This window comes from Gracilinanus agilis, chromosome 1 (assembly GCF_016433145.1).
Source record: "Gracilinanus agilis isolate LMUSP501 chromosome 1, AgileGrace, whole genome shotgun sequence".
NCBI lineage: Eukaryota > Metazoa > Chordata > Mammalia > Didelphimorphia > Didelphidae > Gracilinanus > Gracilinanus agilis.
In genome coordinates, this window is record NC_058130.1 from 586,133,944 (window position 1) to 586,153,601 (window position 19,658).

Consider the following 19,658-nt stretch of genomic DNA (forward strand, 5'->3'; position numbering starts at 1 on the left):
TTTATTATCTGCTCAATATTCCTCCAAAATATTTTGTTCCTTCCTTTCTGGAGTGTGAAATTGTGGTTCCCTCCTGATGGCAAATTATAAGGAAAGCTAGCATTTCCAGAACTTGTCCAAGTGTCTCCTCACACAGCCTGTAAGATATACCACTTCCTACATCTGTTCATCTGACCAGGTATATTTCTTTGTTTCCAGTGCACCACAAGCTAATGGACCATTCACTTTAACGAGAATCTGATATCGGGTACTAGGCACATGAGCCAAATTTATTTACCATTTGAGTAGCTTGGTAAGAGAGACAATCGGCAAATGTATTGGTTGACACCCGTGCACACCCAACACATACAAAATTAATAGACACCCAAGTGGAAAATAGTTCAAGTCTTTCTAGTGGAAAGCTCATTCACTGATTAAATGAAAATATTATGCTCTTTCGCATCCTGTGAAGTGCCTGGCAGTGCTATTTAGTGGGAAAATCATTGGTCTGCAATTAGAAGAATAGAATCCAAATCACGACCTAATACAACTTATTTTCCCTCTTTGGCCCTTAGTTGGCGCAGATAATCTCTACAGTCTCTTTCAGCTCTGTATCATCAAGCCTATGGTTATGCTTGCCTTTGGAAAGGCCAGTTTAGAACATAAAGTTCTGTCAGTAGCATGAACCACAAAAATACCAAAATGACTACAAGTATGTGACACTCAAATAAGAAACAGCTCAACCCTCTGGGGAGTTACAACACATGTCACGTGTCAAAGGGGTGGGAACTGATGGGCATGGGGAACTGAGTCTCTACTACATCGAGGAAGAGAAGAAACAAATTCCCTTTTCCCCCACACTCCCTCCTCCATACCTCACCTCTTGCTAAAACTGTTATGGTCCTTCCAGTGTAGATTTGGAGTGAGCTGGACCATAAGACAGATAACTTATCTCATTGGTTTTCATAGAATGTGTATATGTATATTATGCCTAATGTGCTAAGAAACCAAAACCATTTCAAACATTAAACCTTAATTATCCTGGAATCAATTTTCTGCAGAGTCCCAAGATTGAAATCCGACTGATTCTGTTCCAATTAGTATTTTCCAATCCATTGTTGGTGGAGCTGTGAACTGATCCAACCATTCTGGAGGGCATTTTGGAACCATGTCCAAAGGGCTATAAAATTGTGCATAAATACCCTTTGATCCAGTAATATCACTATGAGGTCTATATCCCAAAGAGATGATAAAAAAGGAGGAAGGACCCACTTGTACAAAAATATCTATAGCAGCTCTTTTTGTAGTGGCGAAGAATTAGAAGTTGAAGGGAAGCTCATCAGTTGGGGAATGGCTGAACAAATTGTGGTACACGTTGGTGATGGAATACCATTATGCTATAAGAAATAGAAAGCAAGATGATTTCAGAAAAAGCTGGAAAGATCTGTGGGAACTGATGCAGAGTGGAATTAGCAAAACTGGGAGAGCATCGTACACAACAACAGCAATATGACAGTTATCTGTAAAAACTTGGCTACTCTCAGCAATGCAATGGCCTGGGACAGTCCTAAAAGACATGATGGGGAATGCTATCTACCTCCAGAGAAAGAACTGTTAGAGTCATCTTTCACATCAGTGTATTGGTGTTATTCTGGGGTTTTGGTCATGTATTAAGTTTGCTCTTACAACAATAACCAATATGGAAGTGTGTTCTGCATGACAATAAAAATATTTTTTTTAAGTTACAAAGCATTTCCCTTATAAGAACTCTACTGGAGGGAGGTAGTACAAGTGTTGTGCCCATTTTCCCGAAAAATAAACAGGTTCATAAAAGCTAAATTCTTTTGCTCGTGGTGTTACTGCAAACATCACAGCCAAGATTCAGAGGATCATGGAATTAGAACTAGAAAGAATATCAGAGGTCATCTATTCAAAACTTCTCACTTCACAAATAAGGAAACTGAGGGTCAGTGGCTTGACCAAGGTCATACAAGTAGTAAGCATCAAAGGCAGAATTTGACCCCAAGTTCTCTGAGCATACTATATCAAACTGTCTCTATGATGCAACTAAAATTCACCTTCAAGGCTAACATATTTTATAAGTGGTCCCTTAAAAATTAATAGGGGGCAGCTGGGTAGCTCAGTGGATTGAGAGTCAGGCCAAGAGATGGGACGTCCTAGGTTCAGATTTGGCCTCAGACACTTCCTAGCTGTGTAATCATGGGCAAGTCACTTAACCCCCATTGCCTAGCCCTTACCATTCTTCTGCCTTGGAACCAATACATAGTATTGATTCTAAGGCGGAAGGTTAGGGTTTAAAAAATTAAAGTTTAATTAGAAACATACACAACTACATTGGTCATTATGGTTATTGAAAATATCTGTACCTAGGACTCCTAACTCTTTCACTCAATAGTGAATAATTAGGGCTGATTGGCCCAAAGGATACTCAAAAACTAAGAGAAATCATTTTACTTTGTTCCTATACTTCCAAAATTATTACAGTGAGAAAAAGAATCCTGGAGTTTCTTCCAGCAGACACAAACACCTCAAGCAGGGGATCCAAGTAGCCCATCCAGCAAAGCTGAAGCCCAATGGGAAGAGGAAGACCCTGAGCCATGTGCTCCAAAACATCACCTCCCATGACTCTATACTTAACAGCTTAGTAGGAACCTCACTTGAGTTCTAAACCAAGAGACTAAAATAAGGGAGATGAAGAATCTGGGCTTTAATAGCCAAATAAAAGGACACCAGGCTCCCCTGTGCCTATTAAAATATCATTTCACATCACTTTCTCCCCTTTCCATGAAAGGCAAGAATTTTAAAGATTTTTTTTCCATTCATGAGAGCCTGTTCAGTTTAAGCCCTGGGAAAGATAAAGGAACATGAGAAATGTTTCTCAGGGTGAAGGCATTTCTTTGCAGTGCCATTCGGGAAGAGACAAGCAGCTCGGTACCAAAGTTCTGCCTATATACACAGACTTAAAACTAAAAGCATGTGTATGAACAAAGAGTACCTATAGCCGCCACAAGCTGTGGAAGGTAGCAACTAGAGGAATGCCACATGATTGTTTAACAAAGGGAATAAACAACATGTGAAGATGAAATATTAGGAAAATGCAGGTTGGTGGGTGGTGTAGACATCCATGTGAGGAAATACAAGAAGTGTGAATAAAATTACAAATATAGCCAGCAACAAAGAAGATAGACATCTAGCCAGAACAATGTTGGGCAATTGGGGGAGGGGAGAGCAAAAGAATACATTTGGATAAAAATAGTCTGAACAATAGATATTTTCTGGATAGGAGAAGCTGGAATCTAGGAACATTAAAAGTTTTAAGAATGGTAGAGCTGTTTACATGCTTTATGAAATAACTCAGCAGTTAGAAGATCCAGTTCTCTGTAGGGTTTCACATACCTTTAACTTACAGGGAAAAGAAAAATCATAAACTTCCCCATTACAATTTCAAATTCAGCAGCTTATGCTATAATAGGAAAAGCCCTTGTTTGGGAATCCGAAGACCCAGGTTTAAATCCTGACTCTGCCACTTATGTGGCTTTGACAAATCACTTCCCCTTACTAAATAACAGTTTCTCCGTATGTAAAATGAAGGAATTGAGCTAACTTGACTTTCAAGATCTCTTCCAATTTTAAATCTATAATGCTATAAGTCTATGAACTACATATGGAAATGTCACTGAATCTGGATACAAATAAAAATACTAGTGCAGCAAACAATTATTAAAGTAACATATAGAGTAATTTAAGAAAAGAGAAGAAAAGAGAATACTGTGATTAGATAAGTAGCAACTATGGAAGCAATAGTGACATCCATGAACCTCGAAAATACACAAACCCTCTCCTGGAAGAAAAAAGTTCAGTTCAATTAATTCAAAAGAATATGACTAGTATAGATGGAGAGAAATTAGATAGCAAAGTTAATGTTAAATATCAGGGAAAAAATTTTCAACTCTAATAGTTGTTAGACTGTGAAATAGTCTTCCAGAGGAAATGACAGAAGCCCAATCATCTGACACTTTTCAAACACAGCTAAAGAAAACACTAAAAATATACTGTGGGCAGAATCTAGTACTGAAACCCAAGGGATGGACCAAATTACCTGCCCCTTCTTTTCCATCTATCTAATGATTCAGCTTCCCTCTATTATTTTATGACACTAACCTCTTTCCCTCCTATAGGTTCAAGACACTTTTCCCATATGTACCAAGTATCGCAGATTGGTCTTAATGACACAAAATAGTAGATCCAGGAGTGGTACCCTATTTTAAAGAAAGATTTATTTTTCCAGCTACTCATTCTTCCTTCCCTCCCCTCCAGTACCTTATGTGTTCTTTCAGTACCATTCTGAGCTTGAGAGATAATTAAAATACTTGATTAGAATATTCTCTAGTCAGTATACAATGGAATCATCTCATACACACCATGCTGAATTCCAAAAGAAAGAGAGTTCATACCAATTCTAATCTGTTATTTTATTTAACCTTTCATTTCTTTCTTGTTATAATACAGACTCTCTACCAGTGGTCATGATCTCTGACATTACTCTTTAAGCTAGATGCCAGGGCATTTTTCCTACCCAAAATGCTGAAATAGATTTTCTGTGACTTTCACACAATGTAAGATATCTCTAAACTTCACTTGGGTTGAATAATACAAAGCCTCATTTTTGTAGAAGGTTTCTGATGATAATGTAAACCATGGGACAAAAATAGATACAGTATAAGACAGATGTTCAGTTTAAATATACTTACTTCAAGGATCACTTCCTTTACCATCACAGTTCACGGTCTTATCACGCCAGCTGGTATTTATGATTCGCTAAAACCAAGATCATATGTATGTGTATATATACATATCTGTAATCATTATATTACATATTTCATCTGGTTGCCAATTTTCCTGGTGATGAATCACTCCACACTGAACTAAACTGGTTGTTAAATAGTATAGAATCCATTAACCTGATCGCTTTTCAGAGCTTCTCCTGTTAGTTGTACCTGCCAAAGGTTGTACTCTCTAGGATAAGCTTCAAGAGCTGGGAGTCATGTACACACACACATACACACACACACACACACACACACACTCTTAAATATACATCCCAAGATAAGCACAATCAGATGAAGACTTTAATAAAGAAAATTTAAGTGCAATTTTTTTAAATTTTGTTTTCCCGAACACAAGGTCAACAATTATCAATCCAAACCCCTTGTCAGTTTTCCAGTCATTTGAATCATTTACTGTAATTTTCAGGTTATTCTTGGTAAAGTAAAATGGGAAAAATCCAAAAATGCATGGGCAGAAAGAATATTTTAAGGTCATAAAAATCGCACCTTCATAATTTAGAGGATACCTAGTGAACAATAACAACAAACAAACCATCTTAACTTGAAATAATAAGTGCCTTAGCTCATCTTTGATTACTATGTGCAGAGGTATAAGGCTTACCAGTCAGAGGAGTAAGTGTAAACTGTAAATTCAGTATAAAATGTAAATTCATTAGTCATTACATCAAGCTAAAAGGTAATCTTTTCCCATTGTACAGTATGAAAGGGGTTCTTAGACAATCAATACACTGGCTTCCACCTTCTCGGACCATTCTTTCTCTCATTTTTCACTGTTTTCTTCTTCCTACTCTCTAAATACAGGAGTATACCAAGGATGGCCCTTCAGCTTTCTGTTCTTATTTTACTATACTCTATTTTAATCTCATCTACCCAAAAGGCTTCATGACAAGCTTTCAATACCAATCTTGATTGGAGAGAACATTATATACAATAACAGCAATAATGTACAATGATCAACTATGAATGACTTAACTATAATCAGAAATGCAAGAATCCAGGACACCTCCAAGAGACTCATGATGAAAGAAGACTATCCATTGCCATAGAAAGAACTGATAGAATCTGAATGCAAATGGAAGCACACCATTCTTCATTTCCTCCATGAATTTTTCTCTAGTGTAAGCAAAGTAGCTTTTTTCACAACATGACAAACATGAAAATATGTATTGTATGATAATAGGTATGACCTATAATATATTACCGCCATCTTGAGGAGGGGTAAGGGATGGGAGGGAGGGAGAATTTCACTCACAAAATGTCAAAAAGTGATTATTTTAAATTGTATTAACGAGTGATCTGGAAAAAAGAAAAGAAAAATCACATCATAGGTGCTTAATAAATGCTAATTGAACAATAAATATATATGCATATATGTGTATTTATATATAGTGTATGATACATAGAGAGGAAGGGAGAGAGAGACAGAGACAGACAGAGATAGAGAGAGACAAAGACAGAAAGAGAAAGAGAGAGATTGGGAAGAATCCTATCTACGTTTCTAGCTTTCCCCTCTCTCTTAAGCTCCAATTCCCTATTTCCAAATTACTTTCCACCCAAATGCCTCCTCAACATTTCAAACACCAACCAAATTAAATTGTTGTTCATTTTTTCCCAACTCATCTCTTCTGCTTAGCTTCCATACTTAAATTATTTTTTCAGTAATCTAGAACCAAAACCTCAGTGTCATTACCCTTTCCCTCTTTCACCATATAAATCAGTTAACAGAGCCTATTAATTTCCCTTCATAATATCTATCTCATCCATTTTTTTCTTTCCATTCCCTCCATCACCACCTCCATCCAAGTCTTCAACAGTTCATGCCTATAAAACTAGAGTAGTTCAATAGCCTATCTTTCTGCCTCTAACCACTCCCCACAAGCCCTCCTACATTATCAGATTAATCATCCTAAAATCTCATTTTTGTACAAGGTATTGTGCTGCTCAAAAAGCTTCAATGACTCACAGATGCCTAGAGATTAGAGCACAAAGTCCTTTCCCTGGCATTCTGGACCCCCTGAAATACAGTCTCAACAATCCTCTCCATTCTTATATCCAATTACTCTTCTACACTCTCCCTCCAATTTAGCAAAATCCACCTGCTTATTATCCCCCACACACCATGCACATTCTCTTCTTTATACTTTCATTCATAGAGGCAGTTAGATAATAAAGTGGCTAAAGTACTAGATCTTGTGAAAGGAAGACCTGAGTTCTAATATGGACTCAGACATTTACTGGCTACATGACCTTCGTAAAGCCACAGTCTCTTCCTCAATTTTCTCAACAATAATAAAATAGCTGCCTCCCAGGGTTGTTGTGAGGGCCAAATGAGATAATATTTATAGAGGGCTTAGCACAGTGCCTGACATATTATAAGCATTATATAAATGTTATCTCTTCATTGAAGTGTGAGTCCCTTGAGAACAGAGATTCTCTTTTGCCTCTTTTTGTATTCCTAGCACTTAACACAGTGCCTGGCACATTGCTGTTATGTTCAGTCCTTTCAGAAATTTCCAACACATTGTGACCTCATTTGGGGTTCTCTTGGCAGCGATATTAGAGTGTTTTGTCATTTCTTTCTCTGACTCATTTTATAGTTGAGGAACTAAGGCAAACAGGGATGTGACTTGCCCAGGGTCACATAACTAGTATCTACAGCCAAAACTGAACTCAGGAAGAGGAGTCTTCCTGATTCCAAGCCTGGCATTCTAACCACCACTCCCCTGAGTTATTGATTATTGATTGATTGCTTGCTTGCTTGATGCCATTTCCGCTGCCTAGATTGCCCTTCACCCTTCTCACCAAAAGTCCTATGAATAAATATTCATCCCCTGCCTTTGGATAGAGTGAATCTAAAAAGAATGGTTAGCATATGTCTATCTGCCTTGCAAATCTAAACAAAAGAGATTGGCCTGAAAAGCAAAGAGAAAGATGTCAACCCTATATACATGTGTGTGTGTATATATATATATTTGTATATATATTTATATATAGGTGACTATACTTGAATATGATATATTGACGTAATGTATATTAATACACTGATTAAAATAAAATTAATATGATATATTTATAATCCCATAAATTTTATTTTATGCATTTATAAATTCTGCATTCTGAAATTGGTTTCCTAGGCCTCCCAAATTATGAAAGAGGTCACACACACACACACACACACACACACACACACACACACAGCAAAAGCTTAAAAACTAGATGGCCACTCTTTCTCTGCGAATCTGTAATTTATTGATTTATACAACAAATATTTATTGCATACCTACTCTCCCAACTAAGATTGTAAACTCCTCAAGTAACAGGAATCCTGCAGTTCCTCGCATTGCCTTGAACATGGTAGATTTTTACTATTTATTTTTGACTGATTCATCAAATGTATATTTTAGCTATTCTTGTAAACATGGGAAACAACACTTCATCTTATAAAATCATATGCATGGCCAGAATATTGAACAAACGATGGTTGTCCCTGTTCTGTTCATAACTTACCAGATAACCTTAGATAGCCCAAATGACTCCTTTTGCCTCAGGTTCCTAAGCTATGAAATGAAGATGATTAAAAACTGCCCATAAGAGATGCATTAAGGGTAAACATGTCACTTTGTAAGCACTTTAGCAAGGAAAAAATCTCCCAATGATAAAATAATAAAATTTTACTAGACAAATCATTTAGTAAGATGGAATATTTGTTGATGACATATACAACTTTAATATATATGTGTTCATAAGTAGGTATGAAGATAAACATATATATACATATAAAGATATACATCGTATTTTAGCATTTCCTTTGAAATTAAAGTTTTCAAAGCCCTGGAATGAAACTTGTTTCAGATTAATTTCTGGGATTCAATGAAGCTTAAAATGAATTCATAATGAGGTACATTTGAGAGGTGTATATGGGGGTTTGGACTAGATGATCAAAGAGGTCCCCTTCCTGCACTTATATCTCTAATTCCATGATGATGACACATTTTAGCCTTGTTCCAGCACAACACATAATAATCTAAGAAATAATATGCTTTTACAATTACTGTATTACAGAATATGTAACCAAATGGAGGTTGAATATTGCTGCATTCTTATTATTATTAGTTAATTGAGTACTAACAGTGTGAATGGCAGAATATAAACATAATGAAGACACAGACCGTGTTTTAGAGATTTGTAATTTAATCTAGACATACATATAATTCAAATATCAAACATACTACCTGAGAAAGTGCTTAAGTCTCAAAGGTGCAAAATTTCCTACGGATATATATTTATGGCGCCTAATGACATTTTCACAACTTCTGCTAAGTGTCATTGGAGAACATTTGAAATGCCTATAATACCTTCAAGTAAAATGAGATCCTTTCCATTGTTCATATGCAAATATTACAGACATTAAAAGCATATTTTCAATGAAATTAATTTTTTCCTACACAAAAATGGAAATGCATGCCAAAATGACGCTGAATTCTATCTTCTTTGTGTTTTTTTCTTCTATTTCATGCCTGTGATAGCCTTATAACATGATGAATAAGCAAGAATAAATATATATATAAGCAAAAAGTATTTTCATTGATGTTATTTAAGCTGGTTATCACACTTCTTAAGTAATATTCATACTGGAGGGGTTTGGGGGCTTTTTTGGTGGGTATACTGATGCCATCCTCTGAGAAGAAACATAAACATGTACATGGCTAGAGCTACATAAATACATAAAATAAAGCCTGCCTAAAATTATCTGGGAGAACAGTAAAGGAAAAGGAAGAAAGAGGGAGAAGACAATTTGAAATCTCTGGACAAAATTTATACCTAACTTTACCCATCATTCCACTCTCATCAGTGTTATAAAGAGGCTATTAATAATTCAATATAATTAATTAGCAAGGGATTAATCTCCTCTTCTAAAATTTTTGTGTTAGTACTAAAAAGTAGTGAAATGACCCAAAGGAATTAAATAGATAACTGGAAAAGAAACCAGGAGACTAAGTAATCCACAAATTGGATATTTAGTCAGTGAAAATTCTCTATGTATTTTTGTGAGAGAATGACTGAAGAACTATAGAAGGTGAGGAATATAAAACATAAAAAACATTTCACCCCTAGATACTCCTATTACTTTATTAATTATTCCTCACTCCCACTATGTGACTCTCCCTTTTTTATAATCATTCATCTATTTGGTGACACTTAGGAAAAGAGAGAGAGAAACAAACAGAGAAAAAAAGAGATATAGAAACAGAGCCAGAGAGAGCACTTATTAAGTACTTATTATGTTCCATATGCTGTGCTAAGTGCTGAGAATACAAACAGAAGACACTTAAGCCCATTGCCTAGCCTTTACAACTCTTCTGCCTTAGAACCAATACAGGGCATTGATCCATAGAGAGAAGGTAAGAGGTCTAAAAAAAAAGACTCTTCTGTGCTTTTAACATATCATTGGATGAGATCTACTAAAGAGGTGTACAATTCTCCTGAAACAAATGCATTTTTATACTCAAACAAATGCAATGTAATATTGTGTTCTCTATATAATTCAGCAACTAAGGAGTTGATTTGCTATTTAAAAAATCATTTGCAAAAGCCTGACTATTGCTGTCTCACATGTTTATCAAGGATGAATTCACTGCATATATAGCATTTTCTTATCAAAATCTTATAGGGATAGGAAAGACATATGGGTTGAGAGCTAGTCATAATTTTTGTCTTTTTTTATAATAATAAGATTTACATTTTTTCCAAGCATTTGGTAGCCTATCCTCTTTCAGTTATCTTTAGAATCAATCCTTCAATGCTTTCAAAAATGTTTTGCCTCTAATGCATCTTTTTTTTATATTTGGCCTATATCAGCCTATTTTCCCATCTTTTTTAAGTATTATTTTTTCTTCACATAACACACTGTGTTATTAGGTGGTTCCATTGTCATTGATAGATAAAGCAACTTTTAAAAATCTTTGCAAATATTTTCCCCTTTTTTTGTCAGCTCATTATCTCTCCTGCAACTGAATTCTTAAATTTCCTGGCAAGGAAATGAAGTGTATGTTAGCTATGGCAATTTCTTGATTTTTTTTTTTGGTTTCTTCATTTCATGACTGATTTACACAGGTCATTTACCTATGGGAAATGGTGGTAGACTGGGTTACTATTTATTCTTTTATCCATTTCCTACTCTTTAATATGAATGACTTATTTAAAAAATTCAGATTAAAATGGCAATAATACTCTGTATCTTCTCATCTTTGTTGTATTTCATTGATATTTATATTTAGCTTTGCTAGAACAAAGTAAATTAGTAGTTTGACTATATACAGAAATGTGATTCAGAAATGACTTCAATAACACTGACCCATCATTTTCTGTGTGTAAATATGTAACACACAGGAAAGACAGTGTGGTATTGCAGGTAGAAAGTTAGTTTCAGAATCAGAAAGACCTGAGTACAAGTCTGATCTTTCATAAATATTAGCTGCTTGACCCTGGGTAGGTCAATTAATGTACTCTGGTTAATCCCTCAATATAATAGAGAAGATATGTCAAACATAACCCACTTCAAAACTTTTGAACATAGCCTGAATCAGATTAAAATATAATTGGGAAATATATAATAAAATAAATAAAAATATAGAAAATATTACATTCTTAAACCAAGGAATCCTTATTATCGCTTAATGGCCCAAGTTGCTTTTTGAGTTAGATGCCACTGCCCTCAGCAATCCTCTAAAACTGCAAATTGCAAAATTAGTACCTATCATACTTAGTAATGAGAGTTTCCTCACCAGGAGTTCTCTATAGCAATGAAATTTAAATCATGTTGAACCCCTCCCCCTAAAAAATGTAATCGACTTTATTTGGTATGATGTTATTTGGTGTTCACTGTGTCCAGAAGCTCCCTAATCTTTTCCTGAAGAAAGTATTTATTATATATATTTGAGTATTCTATAAAGTCTACAAGCTTTTGGCCTTTATCATTTCTTATTCCTGAAACATATTTTCCAACTTGTTTTTTACTGTCTTTACCTATATCTACCTTTAAACTGAAGTCACTAAGAATTTTTAAAAATGTTATGCAACAGATAGTATATAAGTTACAATTACTTTCAGTGGTCTATTTCCAAATGTTTATGAAGACTATCATATAAAATAACCAAATGACTCATCAAATGGTTTTTTTGTTGCCTTTGGACACATGATAAAACTAATTTCTCTAACTTCATTTTCCTCTCTTTGGAGAGCCTGTGAATCATCCTTCCATTTGACTGAAACTTTTTGTTATATCATAGATTCATTTACAGAAAGGATGTCAAAAATTGATATGATTCCATTTCTCCAACACCATATCTACTGATTAGTCCATAGACAGTTTACAACAGTCTTCTTACATCTTACTCTCCATCACTTATTCTTCCATCCAGGGACACAGACTCCCTGGCTATTCCATGAATAAGACACTACATCTATAGCCTCCTGGCATTTTCTCTGGCTCTCTCCCATGCCTTGAATGATCTCTCCTCAGCTCCATCTACTGACTCCTGTGGCTTCCTTTAGATCCCAAATAAAATCCCACCTTGTACAAGAAGTCTTTCCCAGATCCTTTTAATTCTAGCGCTTTCCCTCTGTTGATAATTTCCTATTTATCCTACATCTAGCTTGCTTTGTATATATTTCTTTGTATGCTATCTCCCCAACTAGGTTGCAAGCTCCTTGAGGGAAAGAATTGCCTTTTGCCTCTTTTTAAGACCCCCACCAGTTAGCACAGTGCCTGGCATATGGGAAGCACTTGATAAATATTTGTTGATTTATTTACTCATGATTAAAAACCGTGTGACTCAGTATTTTGTGCTTCCATTTTTGATACTCCACCGCCATCACTGAAAACATTAAATAGGACCACTCAGGATCAAGATCCATTTAATATTTTTTTCTTTGCTTTACTTATTGCCACAGTGAAATTGGAGGGTCTGACTCAGGACTGTGTTCTATTTATTTTGGTTCATTATTGGAATGAAATGAGACACCCAAATAGCATTCAACAGCTAACAAAAGGAAGGATATTGGCTATGAGCTCAAAATTCATCAAGGGTACTGCAGCACTCAGCTCAGGTAGATGTATACCTCTCTGCTTCCATATGGAAATGCTTGCAGTCAGTAGAGCAGAGTATGATGAATTACACCATTTGGAGATTTATGACAAATCTGAAGGGCTACACCTCCACCTGGGTGGACTTTTCATCCTCTTAACAGTTTTGAGAAATTGTTTCATTCCATCTAGAGGCTACAAGAAAGCTGACAAAGAAAGTACAGTTTGAGCCTTAATCCCCTGGGCCAATAAAATGCCAGAGAGGGCTTTGTCATCTTTACGGGGGAAACTAGCCTAACTCATGATGCATGAGGGAAGGCAGAGCCATGGTACAGAGGAGTTCTATCACACATAGCCAAAAAATTCATCATAAAATGCCCAGTCTACCAGTAATGAGCCTTTATGTACTTAATGAGTAAATCCCCAGAAAAGATACAAAATCTTTTCTGGAATCACATTCAAGGCCTTTTGAACATGATAGGATTTGCCAGAAGTTACATGCTCACATGGCCCTCAAGAACATTGAATCTCTTCCATGCCACAATGAGACACCAGAATAGGACTTCATGAAGAAGTAAATTCAGATGGAACTGACAAATTCTGTCAAAAGCTTTTTAGTCGGTCAATACTGCTACCCAAGTGACACAGGTCCTAGCAGAATTAGTTGCTCCCACTCATGAATTCAGATCTTTCAGGTCAGAATTGAATACAATTTATGTTCCAATGCTTCGATCAGATCTAGAGCCAAGAAGGATTAGTCAATCAGTTGTACATTCAAGAAAAGAAAGGAAGAAGCTGTGAATACATGAGTCAAATATTTAGAGGGAAAGTAAAAATGCAGGGAGCTGTGTAGGGGGATGAACCTTTGCTCGCTTATTCTGTGTGTGATGCTACTACCCAGAACATTTAGATTTGAACTCTGTCCATTTACACAGAGCCTTTCATAAGTATTTATTCTGGTTTTGCAAAGAAATGTGTAATTATAATTACCATGGCAACTTCTGTATGATATAGCATTTCACTGACTGGCACATGAGTTTTATACTCTTTTTTTTTTTTTCAAAGAAAAAGCTGCAAATTAGAATTTTAGTTACAAGATAAGAAAAGTGACAATGGTGATGTCATTAGGTCTGTCAATAATTAGAATATACTCCACTCATTCCTTCAACATCTACTTGGTGAATACCTACTACTTATATAATACTGTGTGAGGTTACGAGGGGAATAGGAATGATCAATAATTGGATCTACGTAGCACCTTAACATTTATTGTCTTCCCAACTTGTGCTAGTCATATTATCCCCATTTTTACGAAGAAACTGAGGCTCTGAGTGGACGAATGACTTGTCAAGTCCAATGAGTCATTGTGTCTGGGGTGGGATTTGACCCCAGGTCTCCTAACTCTAAGCCTGATTCGCTTCTTACTATACTAGGTGGAGAAGCTGAAATATGTCTCCTCAAGGAGAGGGAAGACGTTTACACGAATAACTACAATACGAGATAGAATGTGAAAATGAAAAAAGGAAGTTCTAAAACAAGTGTTGTAGAGACCCAAGGATGGAGAGAAGATTTCTGAATGGAGTCCTTAAAAAAATAGCATGCTTTTGTTTATATCCTTTCAATTCTTTCTATACATTGTTCTCTCAAATCCTTCCACTTACTATGTTTTCCCTGTCCTTTCAAAAGAGCGAAGGCCTCTGTGAATAGTAAGACCAAATTCATCATGATACTCAAAGAAAATACTCCCATGATATTCCCAGAACATGTCTCTACATTGGCAAATGTCAGCTCTGGTTCCCATTCTCCAACAAGCAGAGTAACTATTTTCACTTACTGCACTGGTGGCAGCAAAGAATTACAGTGAATTTTCCCCAAGTCGTACATTTCTACTTTCTCTACTGCCAGCCCAGAGAATCCCATCGTGGCAGATTGAACACGAGGTGCTAAGTCAGAAAATAATTTGTGTCAAGTAGTTTCTATACGACTGTGTCAGCTGCATTCCCTCACAGCTTTGATAGAGGGGAGTTGTGGGCCTTCCCATACTAAAAGAGGTTATATCACTCTTTTCTATCACATTGTTCTGATGTGCCAGAAGCTTGTGGTAACACCCAGAGGGAAAAGTCCTACCCTCAGGATCATCTCACCAGCTACGCTTTTTATTTCACCAATCCAAAAGCAGTCTACATTTCAAGAGGAAGAGAAAGTTTGTGCCCCCTGCTCCTAGGGAGAAGTGAAATGTGGCCTTTGGGGAAAAGCATACTTTTCCATGTTCCAACTCCCTGAGAAATTCCAATTCAGCCAGGAGTCTGGTAGCAACAACAAGGAGAGCAAGAGCAACGACCGTAAACTTGCGTTCAGGAAAACCTAGGTTCAAGTCACTTCATGTCTCAATACCATAGCTGATATGACTGCTATAGAAATATAGTTTCACATATATAGAATAATAATAACAATAGTGGCCTGTATTTAACTCTTGAAGATTTACACTATGATACCATTTCATTTAATAAAGAGGCCAAGGGAGAAAAGAGTTGTCAGTAGCTATAAATATTCACTTGGGTAATCAGCCTTTCAACAAGAAATTTAAGCAGTTCTATACCCAAAGAGCTATCCTTTGATCCTATAAATGTCACTACTGGGTCTGTATCCCAAAGAGATGATAAAAAAAAAAAAGGCGAAAGGACCTACTTATACAAAAATATTTAGAGCAGCTGTTTTTGTGGTGGCAAAGAATTGGAAATTAAGGGAATATCCATCAGTTGGGGAACAGCTGAACAAACTGTGGTATATGTTGGTGATGAAATACTATTGTGCTTTAAGAAATGATAAGCTGGATGATTTCAGAAAAAGCTGGAAAGATCTAAATGAACTGATGCAGAGCAAAATAAGCAAAATGGGAGGACATTGTACACATTAACAGCAATATCAGATGACGATCAGATGTGAAAGTCTTAGTTCCTCTCAGCAAAACAGTGATCCGGAACAATTTGGAAGGATTTATGACAAAGAATGCTATCTACCTCCAGAGAAAGAACTGTTGGAGTCACATGCAGATCAAAGCATACGATCTTTCACATTAGTTTTTACAGTTTAATTTGGGGGAGGGGGTTGGTTCTATATGAGTATTCTCTTATAACAGTGACCAATATGGAAGTACGTTTTGCATAATATGTATAGCCCAGATCAAATTGCTTAACATCTCAGAGAGGGAGAAGGGAAAGGAGGGAAGGAGACAATTTGGATCTTATAAATTTGGAAAACATATGTGGGAAATTGTTATTACATGTAATTGGGAAAATAAAATATTTTTGAATAAAAAAAGAAATTTAAGCAGTTCTAAGCAGAAGGGGAATCCAATTTTAGATGTAAATCAGTCAATAAGCTCATTTTCAGTCCCTTCTTTATACTAAGCATTATGTTGGCACTGAGAAGAAAGGAATCCCTATTCTCAAGATCTTATAGCCAAATGGAGGAAATAACAAATACATATATAAATATGTTAATAAAGAATAAAGATCAAGTTAAAGATCATAAATATGAGCTTCTGTATAGATAGTACTGGTGGGGGGTGAAAGCATAATAGGAATACATAAAATATAAAAAGAAACTCCCTAGTCTCTCATATTTTCATACTAAAAATATAATCAACTCATTCATTGCTGGAAGAATTTTTGAAAAGCAATCTAACAGTACATAGTAAAAGTTATTTTTTTATCTAATCTTTAGGGGGCAGCTGGGTGGCTCGGTGAATTGAGAGCCAGGCCTAGAGACCGGAGGTCTTAGGTTCAAATCTGACCTTAGACACTTCCTAGCTATGTGACCCTGGGCAAGTCACTTGACCCCCATTGCCTAGCCCTTACCACTCTTCTGCATTAGAACCAATACACAGTATTGATTCTAAGATGGAAGGTAAAGGTTTTTAGAGTTTTTTATCTTCTCTTTGAAAGAATAATTCCATTTTTGGAACATAGCTAGGTAGATATTTTTTAAAAGCTATTTGTACAAAGAATTTTATAGGAGAATTATTGTGCTGACCAAAAAAACCCCAATGACTAAAAAAAATGCTTAATGGTAAGGAATATTTAAATAAATTGTGGCACATTAACATAATGGAGTACTATGACACAATTAAGACTGGCAAATTTGAGAAGTTTGAGAAAAATCAGAGAAATCTGGAAAGTCCTTTTTTTTTTTTTTTTTTTTTTTTTTTTTTTTTTTTTTTAATTTTAAACCCTTAACTTCTGTGTATTGACTTATAGGTGGAAGATTGGTAAGGGTAGGCAATGGGAGTCAAGTGACTTGCCCAGGGTCACACAGCTGGGAAGTGTCTGAGGTCAGATTTGAACCTAGGACCTCCTGTCTCTAGGCCTGACTCTCAATCCACTGAGCTACCCAGCTGCCCCCTGGAAAGTCCTTTTTGAAATAATTCTAATTGAAAAAAAAAGCAGAAATAAGGACAATTTTGAAAATGCATGTGGAATTTACTATACATTTTAAAGAAAATCAAGCTGTATATATAAAATAGAGATTCATAACTTCATTTAGGATCATATTTTTCTGTTTTCATATATGTGTGTTTGGATGGATGGAAATGTTTATTTTATTTGGTATTTGTTAAATTCAGAACAAAAATAATATTATTTTTAAAAGCAAAACTAGAAGAATGAAAGATACATACCTAGAATCACATGAAGAAGAGAATAAATGAACAAAAAATCCTGAAGGAGACTTGGAGGGAATGATTGAAATAGCATTAGATAAGTAGTAGGTAGATGGCTCAGTGGATTAAGAGCCCTGCTTAGAGAGGGAAGATCCTAGATTTAAATTTGGCATCAGACACTTCCTAGCTGTATGACCCTGGGCAAGTCACTTAATCCCCATTTCCTAGCCCTAAGGACTCTTGGAAACAATACACAATAGTGATTCTAAGCCTGAAGGTAAAGGTTGTTTGTTTTTAAGGAATAGCATTAGGTGGCTTTAGGTTTTGGAATTAAATCATTTCAGTACAAATAGCTCCTAAATAAATTTGACATTTATATTGATATGTAATGTTACATTTGTACTAAATCATTTAATTTTAAATATGTGTATTTTTTCCCAAGTACAAAAAAGATAGTTAGCTAAGTCAGTGATGGGCAAACTTTTTTTTAAAGAGGGGGCCAAAGGAAAGGAAATGCTTATCTGTCAGTCTGTTTCTAAGGCAACTCTTTAGAAGTTTCATTGTATTGTATCCTCCTCCTTGTATTCATCAGATTAGGAATAATGTAGCACAGCCTGATAGAACATTTCAGGGTCCCCCCCTCCCCCCCACATCTGGCCCGCAGGCTGTAATTTGCCCATCACTGAGCCAAGTACATATTCTTGCTTGTGTCCCAATTCTGCTTTATATTCAGCCTGGCCATAAGTTCACGGTGACATCAGGGTGATGATTGTGGAAGAACTGGCCTGAGTGGAAGCCATATAAAGTCAGGGTTTTTCACTAAACTGGAACTTAGAGGCAGTGACAGAAATCCCTCAGTGCTCCAAGTCATTCAGCCACAGTGACCACTGACCCATCAACACAACAAACTCACTTATTCATGAACTGGCTGTGGATCCTGTACTGGGAGCTGCCCAGACCTCAATGGAGAGCAGAATCTCTCACCATTTACGTAAGATTTTATGCACGATCTTGACTCATCATGAAATGGAGGTGACTTGAGGTTCTCAAGGGTGATGCCTGCAGAGTCTGAGCTCTGGCAAATTTTCCAAGAGGGTTAACCTTCAAATATAAGTTCAGCAGCATTCAAAATGGGGGGGGGGGCAATCCTCACTACATCCATGTTCTGACCACCCCTTCACTCTTCAGCCTCCTGAAATCTCATTTCTATCTCCATTCCTCTACTGAAATAAGTCATCAATAATGTCAGCTCCAATAGGCTTTTGAACAAATGAATAAATGATTAAAGCCTTTATTTAAGCAAATACTATGCGTAAATCCCTACTAGAATTTAAATTCCTTGATGTCAGGGTCTATATATTTTTACCTTTTTTGACTCTGGGACACCACATAGCACAAACCCAGCTCCATTTTCTTCAATTCTTTTCTTTTCTTTTCCTATCTCTCTCTCTCTTATTTTTTTTTTAATAAAACCCTTACCTTACGTCTTAGAGTCAACAGTGTGTATTGGCTCCAAGACAGAAGAGTGGTAAGGGTAGGCAATGGGGGTTAAGTGACTTGCCCAGGGTCACACAGCTGGGAAGTGTCTGAGGCCAGACTTGAACCTAGGACCTCCCGTCTCTACGCCTGGCTCTCATTTTCCTATTTCTTAAATATGAGTATGTATATATGGGGCTCAGCTCTCTGCTCTTCATTCTTACTTAAAATTTTCATTCACTCTTAAAGCTTCAGCTATAACCTCTTGCATGATTGATTATATATCTCCAACTCTAACCCACTCCTGAATTCTAGTCCCAAATGTCTAATCTAATTTCCACTAGAATAATCTTTTGGCACTTCCAACTTAATGCATCTAAAGCTGAACTTACCATCTTTCTCCCTAAAAATCAGCTTCTATTCCCAACTTCTCCAATTCTATTCCCCTTTTACTATCCTCCTTGTCAATCAGGTTCAGAATTTTCGATCACCTTTGATTGCTTTGTAGTCCCCAACATGCAATAAATCAGGAAATCTCATCAATTTCTCTTTGAGAAATGGATGAAAAGTCATAGACTATGGGGAAAAA